We start from the raw sequence: 19,720 nt of genomic DNA on the forward strand, positions 1-19,720 counted from the left end.
TATACATCCAAGTTAACAACAGGAAAATCTGAATTCCAGTTGCTATTACTTAGGCACCATTAAAAATTAAAAAAAAAAAAAAGTTAATTGTGAAGGTACCCAACAGGTGGCACGTTTCTGAATTCACTGTGTCATGCTGTTGGCGACCGCTCGTGCTCAATGCGCAGCGCCGTGTGGTGACAAACTGTTCCCGTCGCTGGTCGAGCTGCCATAAACTGAGGCATTTTTTCAGAGCTTCTGGCATTAACTGAGAGCTTTCTGGGCAAGATTTGCATTCACTCCATTTCTGACTGGCAACAACAGGACGCTTGGAGACAAAAAGGGGGTCTCTGCTGCCACTGCAATTTAACTACCCCCTTGCTAAATGGCTAGCTGTCTGACAGCACGAAATTTTAGCCTAAAACTCGGTTCCAATTTACATACTGCAATGATTCTGATAAAGCAACCAAAAGCACACTCTCTGCTAAAAAGGCCTCAAGCTGTCTAAAATCACCTGACAAAAGCAAGCTGACGTAAATGCCCCAAACCATCACGTAGCCAAGTAGGTAATTGGCAAGTTGGCCTGAAGTCATTCGCAACTTCAAAACAACACAAAAAATACTTTATTTTTCTCCTCCACCTACAGCACGCTGTCATAATTTACTATAAAAATTATTCTGGACAACCCACGTTTTGCTGTGGCAGTCCTTCTCCACTTTATTAGATTTTGCAAGACTAAGCAGGGAAATGCCATCAGTGAGGAGCAACGAGACAGGAGAAGGAGAGAGGTCATTGGTGCCCAAGACACTGAACCACTGCACTGTTTCACCGTGTTTAGAACCACCTTTCTGCCGTAGGTGGAAGGAAACCCAAAAGACATACTTCAAGGAAAAAAGTGCTAAGAACATAAATGGGAAAAGCAGAAATCCTCTGCTTCTTGTTAAAAAACCCAGAGAACAGCGTTCAGCAAGGGCAGCTGGGTGCTCCACAGAATCACCACGGTGTCCTACAGCAGAACAGGACGCATTGCAAAAGGTCCATGTTTAATTCAGTGTTGGCTGTACAACTTCATATGTTGTTCATTATTAACTTGTATCGAAGATTTCTCTATTGTATGGAAAATAGCTCACCTGTTAACACAGTCACCTTGTTGGAAGCGGCTGTGCATATCACACTGTAATTCGGAACAGATATCATGTATATACTGCTCTACTAAGGGAACGTTAGAAGGACTTGACAAAAATTGTCATTAACCTGTATGTACAACACACGAGCCTCAAATCATAGCACTTAAGTCCTTTTTTTTTTTTTTTTTAATCAACAACTCAACAGCACAAACATGAACTAGCAAAACCACTTCATAAAGCAGAACACTTGAAGATATCTTTTTTTTTTTCTCCTCTTTCTCCTCCACATAGACATCTACACAAAGCGAGTTGCTCAGGAAACCCTTTCTTTTCCAATTAAAGAATGGCTCTACATCAATGTTAAGGAGGAGATGGGAAACAAGTGCAAAAGGATACTTCTTTCAAATTCCAGTCATTGGACTTTTTCTGAGAAACTAGTAATATTTCTTAAACCACATCTGTGTAATTTAAAAAATGAACAAAACTTTTGTTCGCTCCATCACATGGACACCAGATCATGCATATCCATTTCAAAAGCAGGAGGATGGTAAAGAAAGGCAGACCTGGGCTACACAAAAACGTTCTTCGGTCAGACTTCCTACTTAGAAATCCCGTGTCTAGCTCTCTAATCTGAAAACAACCTTGAAAAATGAACTGAAGACAGAACATTGCATTGCCACCTCCCCAGTGTTCCAAAACATTCACATAAACAACGTGTAAGGTGCCAAGTATTCCTCCTCCCACTAAGGGAAAAAAAAAAATATTGAAAGCGCATTTTTTAAAAATGCTTTGTTTACCTTTTTGCCACTTTCTAATGCACAAGAAGCACCGAAGTTCACTTTTTTCCTGCTCATGCTTATTTTGCTAAAGACTCCATTAAAAAGGTAACAGTGAATGTGAGAGTTATTTGTTTCTAGTCTGCCTTGGCACCCATCCTGCACTACACATCACTTCTCAATTGTAATCAAGGTTAAAACCAACTTCCAGCAGCCTGAGGCTGCCCACTGGTTAAGTCTCCCAAATCCCTCTGTGCGTGGCTGAAGCACACACACACATTTTATACATAACATATATGTGTCCATGTGTGCACATCCCAAAACTCTTTCTCCTTTTACCTCTTCGAGTCCTTTTACACTCTAACACAGTGCTTATGGAAAGCTATCAAAGCTGAGGTTGTTGGGAGCACTCTTTCAGCATCTCAGCATCTTCTGGAATCACACCCCGTGTTTATTTCTTTCTCGTCTTTGACTGTAAGCTCTGTGGAGCAGGGAAACTCCCCTTTTCCCTATCCCCTCTCCAACACGCACTGGATAGTCAGCAGCACTGTAAATTTCAGTGATGACTGAGGCACCTAGGAAATAAAAAAGGATGAGCTTTGAATACGGGCTGCTTTTTCTGCGCTACACTGGTTTTACTCAGCTAATGCAATGAAAGAAAATTTTGAGGTAAGTCAGAAACAAACTATCACTATCAAAACTCATTCCTTTCAATTGTTCATCTTCTGTTCTCTTAGGTATTGCAAACTAATGCTCTACAGGCACAAAAGGCGGCTGTTTTACACTGCTAATACTGCTTTCTGCTTGATAATGGGAGCAATGCTCGGAATCCTAATGGCACACAAGCAGCCATTACCATGAGTATTACAACTATCATGTAATTTAACGATGCTCTGGTGGCAAAAACGGGGATGCAGTCAACTCCAAGTGCCAGCAAGCCATTTACACCAGCATTCCCAAAGCTGCAGCGCTGCTGAAGCAAAACCAGTACAGCAGCAGCGAGGCTTTATTTCAGGAAAGCTGCAAAATGAGTCTTCAGAATACAGAGGAATTCAACGTCAGAGCGGGGAGGTGAAGGGAACAAGAGGTGTTACGCTAGACCAGAGGCTTTAAACCCTTTTGTCCATCTTAAACTAAACATTAGTATGAGAAACCTACTTCTTGACAGCTCAACTGTAAACCTGAAAGCTATAGATAGCTTCTCTACTGCTGATAATCCCAACAGAATCATCCCACCAGGTTATTTATACCATGAAAGACAGACAACTCAGGATCGAGGGTTTCCTTTTCATCCAGAAGTAACAGCCATCAAGACCTACGCACCACCATGGTTATCAAAAACAGCAGCAGAAACAAAATTAAAACTGATAAGGCAGTAAGCAGGCATGCGCCCTGGGGAAGAAGGGTGGCTTATCTATCCATTGGCACATTGAAATGGGAACTTCAGCAGTTACAGGGGTTATTTAAAGACAGCGCTACAGAAATCATTCAAACACAGCATGCGGATTGGAAGATACTGCACCTAACCCTTTAGTTCTTACCATCTTCCTGCCTTACCATTAGGAAAGTATAGAAGTTTCTGTAAGTTTATTAAACTTTTTGTTTTGTTTTTTAATCCTTTCACACTAAGAAGCTGACACTAACACAGTTCTGGTGCTAACTCCAACAGCAGTCATGATACACAAACACAAAACGCATCTTTGCATAGCTGGTGCGCGCAGAAGGCGCTAGAGCTTAACACTCCACCCCGCAGCGCTGCTTTGGGCAGACATTTATCACCACGGTGGGCTGAGGCAGGGCCAGGAGGAGGGCCGGGCTGCGTGCACGTGTTGAGAATGACTAGTAAGTCACAATTTGCATTTATTTTACATTTATTTCAGTCTTTGCTAGTTTACATCTTGAAATTTTCCAAATGAAGGTGCCATACTTAACACATTTCTAATCATTAATAACTGAGATTTTGGTTTTACACAAAGGCATTTTATTTGGCTTCCTACCAACATGATTTCTATAAATATACATATATATACATATATATGCAGAAAAGTTTCAGATCTTGACACTATCATTGTCAAAGAAAAAAATAAATACTAAGTTGTAAAGCAGGTAATTCTAAATTACAATTGTAAACACCAACTTGCAACGTAACCAGCTGCCAAGTTCAGCTTCATCAGTATTTACAGCTTGACATCAGCCTGAATTGTACTTTTCAGCTATTTAGGCACCTAAGAAAGGGACAGGAAGCCAATTTTCAAAAAAAAAAAAAATCTGCTGTGTATTTAACAATGTTATTTCAATCTTCTGCAAAGAAATGAGGCAACGCTTCTTTTTTTGTTGTTGTTTTTATTTTTATTATTTTAAAATAATATGTTATTAGTGATATAATCCTAGTCTTCAACAATGCAAGCTCGAATAAACGTGCTCAGTTAGAATTACTGAATGTGGAACTATTTGTACAAAGAGTTTTGGTCCTCCTGAGGCATGCGCAAGAGTCCTAAATCTTCCGTGTTCTGGGGGTGGCACAAAGTCATTCTTCAACATTCGCATCTAATTTCCTCTAAAAGTGGCATTTAAAAGACAAGTAGCCAGTGTTTATTATTACAGTCAGGATGAATCAAGCCTACTTTAGGCTACCTACTTGCAATACATGACAATTGACCTGCACAGTAAAGCTGCCCCATCGTATCTAAAGATGTAACTCTTTAAAAATTTGCTTCTAGGTTTGAATGTTTTCCCCTTTTGATACCGTTCTTCGTTCATTATTTATTTAATCTGAAAAATGAATCCCCACTTGTTTTTTGGGGTTAAAGCTTTGTAAAACTGAATTAAAGTTTAGTTTACACAGCTAGTCTCCTTCCACACGGCTGAGGTAGGAGCAAGTCAAGCTGACATACAGTATTCATACACAAGACACTACCAGTTTGCCTTGTTACCCAAACTGGTGCAAGTAACACTGCCCAGCACTGGGTAAGTATAGGGCTAGACCTGTGACAGAACAGACCAATTATGTCATTGTATTCTTGTCCCAAGGCCACCGTTACCTTATGTAGTCAGGAGTATTTTCCATTGCTTATTGGCCAACGTCAAAGTATTTAATACAATGGGACTTGCACCTTTTAAGACATTTCTCCTTGAGCTAAGTTACCTTTTTATTCAAAGTAAGCCTCTCCCAACTTGAATGCATTTTCTGCAATACAAAAATTGCCAAGGATCCATACAATCCCCGTTGAATGGGGAGGAGAAGCAAGGTTGGCCTTTGGATATGAAAGAACAAAAGGAGTTACCTTCCAACAAGAGATAAGGTTTTTGGTCACTTTGGGTTGCTTCTCTGGGTACTCCAAAAGTTAAAAAGCTTGAACAAAGAAAGTTATGGAAAGCTAATTTACTGGAACTACGTAGCTTTCTAAGTGAGTGAAAAAGCTGAGCTGTGCAGTAAAGAATGTTTTTCCACTTTCAAGTTTCACTCAGCAAAGTGAGTGCCATCAGAAATGTAAGTACCATTCTTCTTTTTACTGAATATAATAAAAGCTCTGACAAAGTAGCTAAGATCTGTATGTATTCTTCATGCCACCAGCCACATAAAGTAGATGAACAGCTCCCAAAGCAACCATTCATCCAAGCAAAAAGCACAGCTGTATAAAAACAAAACAACCCCACTCTCAAAGAAGAAACCCCAACACCTCAAGATACGTTTCAGTATCCCACTTTGGTTTTAAGTGCTCAGGAAACACAGAGCATATAACTTCTGGTACTGTTATTGCAGGTAACAGCAACTGTGCCCATTTAAAACCACTACAGTAAAGATGTTTCATATGATGGGTGGTGTGATGCTAATACAAAGACAGCATTCGTCTTTCAAAAACGAAAAAGAAAGTTTTCAGAAATATTTTTCAATGAAAAATGGTCTGCAACAAATGGATAAGCTAGTGCTGTGGCTTGATTCCCTTTCATTCTTATTCTCCTCACCAAAAGGCTCATCTACACTTAATTTCAAGCGTTCGTATCTAGTACAATGCAATAAAAATCTCCTAAAGCAGAATCTCAGCCATTAAACAGAAAAAGACAAAAAACTAGTTGGAAAACAAAGTTCTTCTGAGACCCTGATTACACACAGAAAGAATGTGAATTTGAATTACAATGACTGTAAAACTTCCTGTGTGGACACACATTTGTGCAGAAGCTCTCTTTATTTAGCTTCTTTCTTAGGAGCAGCTTAAATTCAACTTAAAAAATAAAACAAATTTCATAATGAGTCCGTTCTAATCACAGTTAAGCTGCTATGTTTAGAGCAATGTAACAATGCTGTTATAATCCCACATGTATCCCAGAAAATCTCAGTGCAGAAAAATCCTGGAGAGGGTCTCAAAGCAAGATACTCAAATCTGTAAAGTAGCTGACAATGTCCTAAAGCAACCCTTTCACACAGCTCTAAGTGTTTGCTTTCTTAAAGTAATTTTCAGCTGCTTCAGGTCATGAATGGATCACAATTTGGAGTGAATTGTGCGTCTTTACCTGTAAGAAACTGGGGCAAGCAGACACACAACATTCCTCTATCTCAGAAACAAAACTTTATCAACTACTTTATACCCTAAGTTTGTGTTAAAGACACCAGTTCTCAAGCTAGCTTTTGCACCTACTAATATTAACTTAGAGTATCTTAAGACACTGTGCAAATAGAAACCTGTGACGTTTGAAATAGCGTGTCCTCATATTAGTAAAGGAAATAAATGCTTAGGTGATTCAATCTCCCACATAATTTCTGGAAAAACTTATAAATTACAGTACTGCCATATGAAGAAGCAGATTCTGCTGTCAGCTACAGCAAGAAAATGAAACGTACTCTGTGGCATTTTAATTATCTCCAGAAAAAGTAAATCGGATTATTTTTAAGGGTCTTAAAAAAAAAAAAAAAAAAAAAAAGAGAGAGAAGTAAAAGGTTTTCAAACAACCAGCGAAGAGCTGGATGACCCGTGTCTCCTCAGCCATACGCAGCTCCTGAGGGTGTGAGCAGAGCGTGCTGACACAGGGCTCCTGGGTAATTTACGTCTCTCAGCTGCAAGCAGCAGCAGCAAGCAAAGAGGGACTGCTGCTAACGCTGGTGGATCGCCCAGAGCCAGAGCGTGTTGCACGCACAGAGGGCTGGCGTGCCCCAGGAGGGTTACATCCGTCTCCTCAAGGTGAACCCAATTCCTACCACGAACACACAACAGCCACCAGGCTTTTGCAGAGGTCACAGGGCCCGGGAGGTCGGTGAGGACCGCTGTAGAGCATCCCAGGGATTGTCTGTTCTGATAACATGCAGACTTAATAAACCAGTCTTAAAACAAGAATGCTGGCACAGGGCTTTGCAAAACATTTAGCTTCTAGATTTGGAAATCATACTTGTAATTTCACTTGTGAAACTTGTCTATTTCTGCTACGTGACAATCGTAGCAAAGAACAGCAAGGCACAATCAATGTTTCCTGTAAGAAAAGAGATTTGAATAGGAAAAAAAAAATGCAGTTCCAGGATACAAGATGAGGGGAACGGGAAAAGCCATTTTCAACTAGTAAAAGAGAATCTGAAAACCTCCAAACTCACAGATATCAGTGGATTTAAGAACTATGTTCTTTGTAGACCGCTACGAAATCCAACAGCACAAAAGAAGCCATTTCTCCTAAGGCAGGATGGTCTTGCTGCCAAAAAAATAAAGCTGACTGAAAAAAACGTTGTCAGGTAGTTTTTCAGGATGGTATTTTTCACGGCACTGTCAAGAACTAAGATGACATTTTAGAAATTAAATGCAAGTAAAAACATATACTGGGTTATTTCTTTTGCCACTCATTTAATAGTTCAGAGGGTTTCCCCTCATGCAACGCAATATTATTGTATCACCTTTTGCCTAATCCTCTGACAGGCTATTTTAAATTATCAACCCTTTGTTTTGCAACTTTGCTTCTTATCCTTTCATCCGCTAATTAGCTTTTCAGCCTTCAACGTTCTGCCTAGAGGGTCAAAAATACGTTGACTGTGAGTTTTTACTTTACCCATTTACTTTGACCAGTCCCCTACAGCATACACCATGAATACTGCCTTACCATACCTCCCATTTCTCTCATCAAACAGTGTTCTCAAAAAACACGACAGCTAAACCGAGTAAGAGCTACTTTTAGACCTATGTCAGCCTTGTAGACATACATATTTGTAATTAAATGCTGACAGTCTCAGATGAAACATCTTTCTTTTTGGATTTTTCATGGAACCATTGTGCTTTTTTCTAATCCACACGCATTAAATCAGGAAATAGATGGAAGATATCTGATTTCAGAAGCTGGCAAGGCCCAGAAACGCAATCCGTACTGCCTAGCTGAAACTGGAAAAGGTCATCTCCATAGCTCACTACATGGTAAACACGGAGAACATCCAAACTCCAACCACAATCCTTACACTGATGAAAACTTGAAAACCTCAGAACATTTCCCTACAACATGCAAACCATAAGTGCAGAACACCCTCTCCTTCTTACCGCTACCTGAAGGACAAGGGAAAAATTATTCAATATACTTATTGCCTACTGCTCCACAGAGTAAAAGAAATGCCACTTTTTTTGTAGTAAATCATACTTTTTTTTCAGAGAAATAAGCAAGTAGAAACTTTCGCTATTTTTGTGCAAAGCAAAGAACTAATGAAGAGTAAAGCAAAGCAATCTGAGGAAGTGTAAGAGTTTTACTGTCTGCTGCAAGTGACAGGGAAGAGGAACCAGAATATCCCGATTACTATTACCCTGGTCAACTCACAAGCCGAAATACCAACTGGCAGCTCCTTGTCTGACAGTGACAGCTGGCTCAAGGACCAAACAGCGCCCCTATTTTTACTAGCAGACGGTAGCAGAAAGTTTACTTTGCGTTAACAAGAAATTAGGAGTGATTCTTCAGTCCCTATTCCACACACTATGAACTGAAAAAAAAAAAAACAAATTTAGCGTACATATTTTATCTGAAAAGGGAGAAAAGACAGTACACGTTAAGCTAAGGAAGATTATCAGCAAGAATCCAGAAATCTTGTTCAACCACATCTGGTTAAACAGTTAGAAGTATATGCTACTAATTGCTCCACATATCTGTGGTTAAGTTCTTACTAACAGAACACAAGACTGACATCTTCTTCCTATTCTTTCCCCAAGATAGACATAATACTTGTAAAACGTTGCACTAAAACAAAACAAACAACAAAAAAACAACTCAAAGATAATTAAAAGCATTTCCAAAGATAATTCAGGCACATATGTTATACGCACCAAGGTGACAAAGTTCTTATGTTAAAGAAAGATCAAGGTAAATATTTCCTAGTATCAGGTATTTCCTCTTAGTAGAAGTATTGCAGAATTAGTAAATCTTTGGGGCAGACAGAATTTGTGAACCTAACACTAGCATTAGAGCAATTACTGAGGAACATCACTGCAAAGAAGCTGGAGAATGTCCGTGGATCGTTCCTATTGCACAAGCTCGACAATATCTATGCATAAAAAGCCATTCCGAGGGAAATTAAGAAAGATAATGGCAATAAGTGACTAGGACAAGAGATTTTGCATCCAAGTATTCTGCAGAAAATGGCATATCAAGTAACTGAACCATTAGGTATTAATAACTATTAATAAACTTTTTCAAATCAATAACTAAGCTCCAAAGACTTCTTCTATGCTCTTCAGTTCATAAAGCTTAATTGTAAATCCAATCTCTTCTGTAAGCAGAAACGCAGTTTTACTGAAAAAAATAAACTCAAAAGCCAAGAGAAGAAAACCCATTTGAACTCAGTTTTCACATGGCTTTTTCTACAGCAGTACTCTAATTCATTCCATCCTTCTGGATGCAGCTATCTCTAGATATGATACATGTTATGCATTATTTCTACAAAACAACTTATTTCTATTTTCTACTACCTGTAAGAGAAGGCAAATCTGAGGCGCAATATAGTATTTTGCAACTGCAAAATTCTCCCCTGAAGCTCCCTCCTCTTCCAGTTATCCCGCAAAATGAATCAGCTCTACACTACGAAGTTTTAATGACCAAACACTCATCACCAAGCAAAGCCATGACACACATTCTAACTCGTGTGTTTTATTGGAATATTCAGTCACATAATTTCTGGCAGACGATGCTTTTTTGATTCACGCTTTAAAGTTTCTTCTGTCCTAATATTTGAGCTAGTAAAACTTTTTTTTTTTTTTTTTTAAAAGATGAAGGCTCAGATTTTCAGCTTAATTTGCAGCCACACAAAAGCTGCAGTAACACATCAATTCATAAGTTCGTCTAACTAGGAGACGCTGGCATTTCTGTAAACTAGAGTCATGGTTTTTCCTAGTGCTTCCACACTATCGGAATGAAGGGAGTTCCTTTAGTAAGCAGCCTGATGACAACATTATAAGGAAACAAACTTTCAAGATCAAGTTGACATGAGAATCACACGTTAAAGTATTACCAATTAGCAATTCCGTACTAATTGCTTATATACGCATATTTTTACATGAGCACTATCAATATACAACTCCACATGCAATATAGCTAGCCCAGGTGACAGTACAAGGTACGACACCAACCTCACCTAGTTTCTACAGCGTAAGACCTGCTTGCACCTTGCTGCCACCAGAACTTCAGAGCAGAGAAGCTAACACACACTTGCTTCTGCACGGGGTCCCACGCTCACTTCTGCAGCCTCAGCTTTTCGTGAGGTGATTTATTTCTTCAGTGCAGAGTTGGCTAACTTTACCTGTAACTGCGTTAGCTGCGAGCAGGTGAAAAGTCACCTTAAAGCACTCCCGAGGTACATCTACACAGCAGCCCCAACGCTAATCATGGATCACGTACGGAAACCTTGACCTAACCGTTAAGTTCAAGACCTCAGATGCTGCAGCAGATCAGGACATGGACTTAACTTCTCAACAGCATGCATGCCCCAAGGAACCTGAGCCACGACAAGAGAGGCGAAATTGCTGAGCAACTCCGGTATAGGCGAGCTTTATACAGAGCTGGTTCAATTTGTGAAAGTATCTAAAGAGTCTGAAAATCAAAGCTGTTAGCCATACTACACTTGTACCAGAAAACTAAACTCTGATTCATCTGAATAGCAGTGTTACTGGGAACTAGTGATAAAACGTACCTGTTAAATACGGAGCTATACAAACTGCAAAAGTCTACCTACTACTTCTCACTAAGATTCATGGGGTTTGCAAGGGATGAAACACTGAAACCTAACAAGTCGTGGTTAAAATAATAATAACGACAGAGCGTAAAGAAGAAAGTATGAAACGTAAGTTAACTGTAAAGGTGCCCTGCAGACTCTCTGGAGGGTTATCAAAACAAATACTCAGGTTAGTCTAACATGGAAGAAAAAACACAGGAAAAAACGAACCACCGCTTACAGCATTAGCCTTATCTACTCCAGCTAGGAAAACACTTCTCTGGAGCTGGGTGTTATCCCAGCAGCTCCGGCCACCTCCCGCAGCAGCAGCTACTCCTACACGCGTGCTCCCACAGCAGCTTTCTCCTCGCAGGACACCGAGCGGCGTTCCCCACAGCCGGCGACGCGTCCCCAGACACAAACATTGCCTTATTTTGCTACCCAAGTTGTTGTGTTTTTTTTTATTATTATCATTATTTTTCACCCTCCGTGCGCGTTCGGGACACACCTCTGCGCGCAGCCCCTCCTCCCACAGCCCCAGGAGCAGCATCACGTCCCGCACAGCCACCGCCTCGCCCCACAGACCCTCACTCACCCCCCCGAAACCCCCCTCCGGCCCCAAGCAGCCCAGGAGGGGGGCGAGGAGAAGGAAAGGGGAGGGTGGGAGGAGGCAACAGGGGGGGGAGTGGGGCACCGCTGACCGCGGCGGGGCGCAGCCGAGGCGCTTCTGCCCCGGGCCGGGCGCTGCGAAGCGATCGGGCGGCGCCGGAGCCGTGAGGGCAGCGCCCCCCCCCCCCCTCCCCGTCCCCCTCCCGCCTCCCTCTGAGGGGCCCTGAGGGGAGGAGGAGGAGGGAAGGGAGGGGAGGGGGGGGGGGGGGGAGGGGCGCGCGCGCCGTTGGCGCCAACGGCCCCTGACGGGCGGGAAGGGCCCTGAGGGGAGGGGGTGGGGGGGGGGGGCACTCACCGCTGAGGCGCGCGGGGCCTCGGGGGGGGGGAGGCGGCTCCGCCCGGGGAGCGCCGCCAAGCCGGGAGGTGGAGGTGAGGGGGGGGGGGAGAGAAAAGAAAGAGGCGAGCGGGCCGCCCCCTCCCCCCCGCCAAGCCGGGAAATTTGGGAGAAAAAAAAAAAAAAAAAAAGGGAAAAAAAAAAAAAAAAAGGAAAAAAAACTTTGCTCGCCGCCGTCTCCCTCCCTCCCCCGAGGAGCACGAACCCAAACACACCGGGACACGCCCCCGCGCCGCCCCTCGCGCCGCCCATTGGACGGCGCCCCGCCGACCCCCGCGCTGATTGGTCGCCTCGCCTGCCCGTCTTCCCTCTCCGCTCCCCGTTCCGCAAGCGCACGCCGGCCATTGGGGAGAGCCCCGAGGAGCTCCCCGCCCATTAGCCGCGGCACACGTCCATCAAGAGGAACGACCGCCTCCCGCCTCTTCTCATTGGCTACGCTCATCACTACCGCCTCTCTGATTGGCTGTCCTCAGTGCCCGTCACACATTGACATTGCGTGCTCCCGCCCCCTCCCGCACCCCGCCAGTCGGCCCCTTAAACGGGGCTCCCTCCCGCCCGCCCCTGCTTGCCCCGCCCACCCGCGCTACCGATTGGCTGGCGGCCTGCGCCCTCGCACGCCATTGGCCAGGGGAGGTGCCCATCACGCCGCAGAGGCGCGGAGGCCCGCCCACCGAGCTGCGGCCCGCGGCTGCGGTGCTGGGGCCGGCCCCAGCCATACGAGGCGGGGAGAGGCCGCGTCAGCCCGCCCCCTGCCCCCTGCCCTCGCCCACGGACGGAGGACGGGGCCGTGACGGGCACAGGCGGCAACGAGCGCGACCGCGGCAACGACGCCACACTGCGCCGGCCGCCAACGACGTTTACTCTCTGCCCCGCCCCTCCCTGCACGGGCACGCCCGCCCGGCCGCAGCTATTGGACGGGGAGGTGTCAATCGTGCGGCTCGCCACGCCATTGGTGGGCGGCCCACGCCCCCGCAGCCAACTGGCGCCCGCCCCCGCTGTCACCCGCCGGATGACACAGCAGCCGCGTGCCGGAGGGGGGCGGGGACACGGCCTGCCGCCTGCTGATTGGCCGAGCCAGCCGTCAATCCGCTCCCGGCCGCGTGAGGGTGCGCGGGCGGCGGGCGGGGCCCCCACGTGGCCCGGGCGGTCGTGCACGTGACGGGGCCGCGAGGCGTCGCCGGTGGCCGCTGGGGGGGGGGAGCGCGAGGCGCCCCCTCAGGGCGCAAAATGGCGGCGCCTCACGGGGCACAGAGACACGGGGCTGGAGGAGGCCACCCGGAGCATCCCCAACTGCCCCCTGCCACCGGTGTCACCACAGAACCGTGTCCCCAAGCACCACGCCCAGCCTCTCCTTGAACGCCCCCAGGGACGGTGACCCCACCACCTCCCTGGGCAGCCCGTCCCAGTGCCTGGCTGCTCCTTCTGACAGAAATGTCTCCTCGTTTCCAGCCTGAACCCCCCCTGGTGCAACCTGAGGCCATTCCCTCTGGTCCTATCACTACTAATCTGCGAGACGAGGCCAACCCCAGCTCCCCACGACTTCCTTCCAGGTGGCTGTAGAGCAATGAGGTCTCCCCTGAGCCTCCTCATCCCCAGACCAACCACCCCCAGCTCCCTCAGCCGCTCCCCACAGGACTTGTGCTCCAGGCCCTGCACAGCCCTTACACAAAATTTCCCTGCACCAACATCCATGCCCCTCAGCACATCTCGGGCTCGTTCTCCATCAGTTCTGCAGCTGCTGTTATCTTGGTGGCTGTCACTGCCCGACCTCACCCAGGGCTGCGTGCCAGTGCGGTGTTTTCACGTGGCCCCCTCCAGATAATCCTGTTACACCCTGATCAACAGAGTACGGGGGCTGCCGAAAATACAGTTTTGATGCTGAACTGCCAGCTAAAGAGGTGGTAAGCCTGCCTTGTTACCGAACTGCTCTACAGATGCTGAGTGGAAAACAGCCTGAGCAGACCAGCTCCACGTGAACCCTGGCCACACAAGTCAGCAAACAGCAATTAATCTTTTGATGGCTTTCCCAGTCAGTAAGAGCAGTTGGTTTTTACATTGATGGATGAGGAAAAGAGACCCTTTAATACAAAGAAGTCTTTATACTGGCTTCTTCTATATGCTTGTAGTGTATTTATAGCTATGTACATATACGCAGTTGTTACTGCGGTGCTTTAAGGAATGCAAAAGCCACTATATAAATCAATATGAAATAGTGGTATAAATTGTGGGGTACAGATCTTGTCCGTTCCCCAGCGTTTATTCACAGAGCAGGAACTGTCCTTATCTTGTGTTCCCACATCTATTTTTTTTGGTGTGAGCAGAAGCCACTAATACACCGAGGCTACAGGTTGCAGGTGTTGGAGAGGAGGAGATGTTCAAGATACTGACCTTGTTTTTGCCATAACTGAAATAACATTTTACTGTTCAGATTCCTTTTCCCATTATAGGTGTTCTTTTGCAGTTGTTTTTTTTTTTTTTTCTTTCACATGTTTTGCTCAGGGCTTTGTAGCATGCACAGCAGGACGTGGAAAGCAAGGTGAAGCGATGTGATTTATTTTGCACAAACCTAGGGAACCAGAAACTTTAATTTCAGTGGAGGAAAAGGTACCACATTGCATTGCCCCTGTAGAACAAATTGAAGAATGAAGTTGAACTGTAGAAAGCCAGCAGATTTTTTTGGTTTGTCTGAAATGATAATGGTTGACTCAGAAAATCTCACCTAGGCTCACCCGTGGATTTAGGGGAATCGCAGCTCCTGGGCTAGGTTTTGCCTGTCGTAAAGTCCTAACACATATCAACAAAACAGTTCTTGCTATTTTTTTCACATCTACCCAATCACCACTTCTGTCCAAAAATGGGACCGAGTTGGCTAATGAAACTGCATTTTTCCATCCACTGGATGTCAGTATTACACTACCGCTGTGGTGCATTGCCAGGTGCTGGGGAAGCTTGGGCTGCTTCGGGGTGAGGACTTCTGGAAGAGCTTTCCTCTGTGGGGGTGAGTGATGTGAAAGACCAAAGCACAGAGGAATGTGCTCACTGCAGTACGTGGACACGCTCCCTTTGGCTTCTGCAGAAGCAGGCTGGGACCCTGCGTGCAACCCTCATAAGGTGTAAAACCTCATAGTGAGCATGCCCCGAGGGAGACGTGGGGTCAAATCCACAAGATTTTGACTATTACAACATCTCCTCCTTGTGCCATGAAAAGGCCTTTTTTTTTAAAAAAAAAAATAATAATTAAATTTACTTGTGATATCAGAGACAAATAATACTGCATCTGACAGAGATCCAGTACGGGAACAGGGATTCTACAAACAAACAAGGGCAAGAGTGCTGCCTGCTTGGGACAATTCTGAGTGCACGAAAGGGGACAAAACACTAAAAGTAACCGTGATATTTTTTCCCCCCATATCTGTCACTGATTTATTATTTCCAACCTCTTTTTTTTATAGAATTGCTTTTTTTTTTTTTTTAACTACCGCACCTGAAGGAACTCTGGATAGTCAGTCTCTAAAAGCTATTGCTACTGAAAAATACTCGTTGCTAACCCTTTTTCTTTTTCTGCTTCTGGTCTTTTAAGCAGCAGGTATTTAGTGGGCACAGAAAGTATCTGTTCAGTTACCTGTGTTGCGAGTAGAGGCAGGTTACCTTTAGGGAAGCCACAGTAAAGCTTATGCTGCTGCTCTTTATTGTATGTTACGTTTAAGTGTTTTTGAATGAAATGCAGCATTTACCATGTGATATAATGCTGTGCTTTAGCTGTGACTCAAATGCAGCCAGCACTGGAGAAGAAGATGGCTGTTGTTAAAAAGATGATTCGTGAGAAAGTAATAAAAGAATTTATGTTCTCTTGTTATATATGAAGACAGGCTGATTAGGTTATTCTCTTGCTTATTTCTTTCCCTTGGAAGCTGCATTTTTCTCTATCCTTTTCCTAGAAGACTTTAGTGAAGATTCAGCAGGCATATGACATCAGAGTACCAAAGGAATAAAACAAATATTTGGAAACATTTGGATGCTGTTTAAAATACCAATTATCCTTATTTGAAGGTATTTATCCTAATAATTACTTTCAGAAAAGATACTTGCTAAGGATTCAGCATTTCCTTTTACTTCAGCTGGATGGCAAGAGTATTTCTCAACCATTCTTGTGCATCCTTCACATAGATTTTCAGGGAGCCAGCAAGACAGGGAGGAAGTAAGACTTCATATGCCTGGAAGCTATAAAAATGGGGATAGGAAAAAAGGATTTGTATTTAAAATAGAGAAGATTTCAACCCAATTATTTTTTTTTTTCCTTTCTAGGTCAGCTATAAAAGCAAAGAACAAACATAAAGGAGCAATGTAAGGAAAAAGAGAAGTAATGAATACTAGAATTAAATGAAATAGTAGGAGGAAATTAAGGAGATAACGTCAAATATAATTTTCAAATTTGTACATGGGTCAGGTGATTAATGCCAACATTCCTGTTTTGCAAAAATAGTTTAAAAACATATCTTTAATGACTGCTAGCATTCAAGATCTGAGCTTCAAGTCGCAGTCAGACATGTCTACGTCTGTAACTGCTCCCAGCATAATAAGCTTATTTTGACATGACTTATTTTTACATGCCATACCCACGAAAGAAACGCAGTTGCAATAGGAACGAGCAGTTTATGTATGTCTTGGGCAAAACGCTTAGCAGAAGTTTTGACTTGTGCTGTTGTGCTCACATAACACTGTTGGAAGGAAAAAGGGAAAAGAGAAGGTCGTCAGCCCACAGCTGAAGGGAAAATGTTACCAGTATGATGGCAGTTGTTCTTAAATGGAGAACAATTTATAATAGTATTTTGTTTCATTTTTTCCTGGAGGCAAAATTAAAACAATGCTTCGTTAACATTATTTGAAGCTATTTTAAATATTGCAATTTTTGGCAAAACAATGTTAACATGTGGGATTTTTTTAATGGAAAAAAAGGCAATTAGGAAAATGTTTTGAATGATATTGTATTATTTTACCCTCCCCCCCTTTTTTTTTTTTACCCACATTTTTACTGTGTTGGCAGAAGAAGATGCCTGCTTTGTGCTTTCAGTGCTGAAAACAAATCAGTGTGCATATATGAATTATTGGCCAGGACTGGAGCAGTTATGCTGAGGCTAGAGGTCAAGCAGCAATTCAGGCGAGGTTTTATTTACCTTTTAACCTCCCCATTCCACCAGCTTGGTCAAAGGCACGATACTCAACACCAGCAGAAGCCTGCACAAAACAGTTTAGAGTCACCTTTCACTGAACCTAAATAAAAACTAAAGCATAGGTATGTAAAAGCAATTACAGGATTTTATTGTCTCAGCTCCACCTTCATCATGAGGACAGCGTTAGAGTTTTACATCAAGACACAGGGTAACTGCTGCGGGCACTCTCTCCTTCCATTTGCCAAGGTTGAAGTGTACACTGGAGTTTTCATTGCTCCCAGGGTAGCCACACGTTCATGCACGATGGTCATTTACGTACAAATTTATGTCACCCAGCCCCATCACGACAGCAGAATCGGGCTTGGAAGAAGGAAAAGGGCTGGGGCACAAACCTGCCAGCTCCTTCCCTGTTTGCACAAGGACTGCGGGGACGTGTGTACCCATGCAGGAAGGGAATAAGGAGTCTGTACGGATCTGGTAACACCACACGTGTAGGACCAGTACTGATGCTGGGGAAAGCTCCTATCTATCTTTTGATTTCAAGCTCTTATTAGGACAGCAGGAACATGTGGTTGTTTTTTTGTTTGTTTTTATTCTTTTTTAATTATTATTTTTTGCTGGAAGTTTTGGCTGTATAGTAATTGAAGACTGTGGCTTTCTAAGGCTTTGCTGTGGTTCTAATTAACTGGGTACGCTGTTTAATTTTTTATTTCAACTCAAGCTTTTCCCCTCATATTCAAAAGGGCTCCCTTTGTGCTTTATTACTGACGAGATCAAAGCAAAATGAATGGCTGCCATTTCTCCTTACTCTGGGGAAGTGAGGCTGTCCGTAGCAAAAAGGCACGCCGCTGTCCGCACTTGTCAGCGGGACTGAAAGCAGTCCCACGGGCAAAGCTGCTGCCCTTCTTTGGTCTGGTGAGCTGGACACAGGCAGCGAGCAGGAATAATGCTCTGCGAGGGGAACACGTGAGAAAACCAGGAGTGGGGTCAGGCAGACGGGATGAAGAGGGACTGGAGGATGGAGATGGGAGTGGGCAGACTGAAGGGCAGAAAATCCGGGCTGGGGGGGAAATCCAGTTTCCTTTTCTGGTATGGAAAGTCCCAGGCAGCCCAAGGAAAAAAAAAAAAAAAAGAAAGAAAAAAAAAATAACAAACACAAGCACAACAGTTGCCATCAGTCTGATCAGGGAGTTAGAGCTATGGTTTGACTGTTTAAACTCTCCACACTTTGGGTGGTGGCTCTATTATTCCCCCTTCACAGGCTTCCTTTCCTCCCCAGTGTTTCCAAAATTGGTGTTTGATGGGGGAAAGCACAACACTTCCATTTTTATGTAAAAACCAACCAACCTGAGTGTGTAACAGGGCCGCTAACTGCCACTTGCAAAGAGGCCAGAGTCAATTATGGCAGAACCTGAGGACAAAGTGAAAATAATTCAGGAAGGGAGCACCGTAAGAAAGAAAGCTGGAGCAGGAAAACAGCTGAAAGACAGTAGAAAAGTGGGATCAATAATAATAAAGTTTACCGAAGATCTCAGTGCAAGGAAGGAGGAGAACGATGGTGGTGAGAAAAACGTGGGGAAGATGTGTGCCAAGGAGTGGGAAGCTACATGGGAGGTTTCTTGGATCCAGGGCTGCACGCAGAGGGGTGTAATTTGTCCCTCGCACGCAGGTGCACGTGTGCACACAAGCACACAAAGCCTTATTCCTTGGCTCTCATCAGCCAGAGCCTCCTCCTCGCCCTTGCATCACCCCCGGTCAGCTGCAGGGAGTCCCCAGCAGAGCTCCTGCAGAGCGGGGCTGGACGGTGACAATGGGATGAGAGTAGCAGCAGGAAGGGCTGCGAGGGAAGATGGAGCAGCAGCAGCCGTTCCCATGACTTCGCCTCCAGCAGTTGCTGGAACAAAGAGCCGTGAAGCTGGGTGGGCCAAGCTGTTCCTTCTTTGCTGCTCGAATCTGAATGCTTGCAAACCCCATGACTCACTCGCTGTCCCAGCTCGTCTTCTGCAAGGGTTGGCAGCGAAGTCAAACCCAGGTTCGCGAGCAGAGCTTTCTGTGTCACCTTCCCAAGGAAAACCTGCCAGCAGCTTCCCCGTGGCTGATCTGCTGCTGGGAGCCCAGGGTGGGGCTGTGTGGGCAAAGCCCTCAGGCCAGCTCCTGGGAACAATTATAAGACCTCTTGGTAGCAGAGAAGATCTTTTTGGAGCCACCAACTAATCTCACACAGGCAGAAAGGGAGGAAGACTCATGTGCTCGGGGCACAAGAAGCATTTGAGCTACTACCTTTTGCAGGGGGAAGGTAGGGTGGTCAGGATTGTAGTGGATTTCATCGCGTACAGACAGCCCTTCTCAAAACATCAGATTCTTTCTCCCTCACTTGGGAAAAAGCAAGCAAAGACCCCAGAGCTTTCCTGCTAACCCTGCACTAAAGCTACTCCCAGATAGCTAGGAGAAAGTCAACAGTACGATGGGGTTTTCTTTTCCCCCCCTGAAAGAAGAGTGAGGTGTTC

At 44.6% G+C, this 19,720-nt stretch overlaps 1 protein-coding gene across 9 annotated transcripts in view; it reads right to left on the reverse strand.

Annotated features, from left to right (window-relative positions):
• TNRC6B (trinucleotide repeat containing adaptor 6B) overlaps positions 1 to 12,128 on the reverse strand; it is a 139,698-nt gene extending 127,570 nt beyond the window's left edge. For 3 of the 9 annotated variants that reach the window (XM_072037337.1, XM_072037347.1, XM_072037330.1), the window contains exon 1: positions 12,004 to 12,087. The gene's annotated coding sequence lies outside the window, so the exon portion shown is untranslated. Of the gene's footprint in view, positions 1 to 11,280; positions 11,468 to 11,547; positions 11,594 to 12,003 lie in introns of those variants that run through there. The other 6 variants (XM_072037333.1, XM_072037282.1, XM_072037342.1 and 3 more) reach the window with 6 other exon arrangements.
• Between the last annotated feature and the right edge of the window lie 7,592 nt (positions 12,129 to 19,720).

This window comes from Anas platyrhynchos, chromosome 1, assembly GCF_047663525.1.
Source record: "Anas platyrhynchos isolate ZD024472 breed Pekin duck chromosome 1, IASCAAS_PekinDuck_T2T, whole genome shotgun sequence".
In the NCBI taxonomy this organism is placed as follows: domain Eukaryota; kingdom Metazoa; phylum Chordata; class Aves; order Anseriformes; family Anatidae; genus Anas; species Anas platyrhynchos.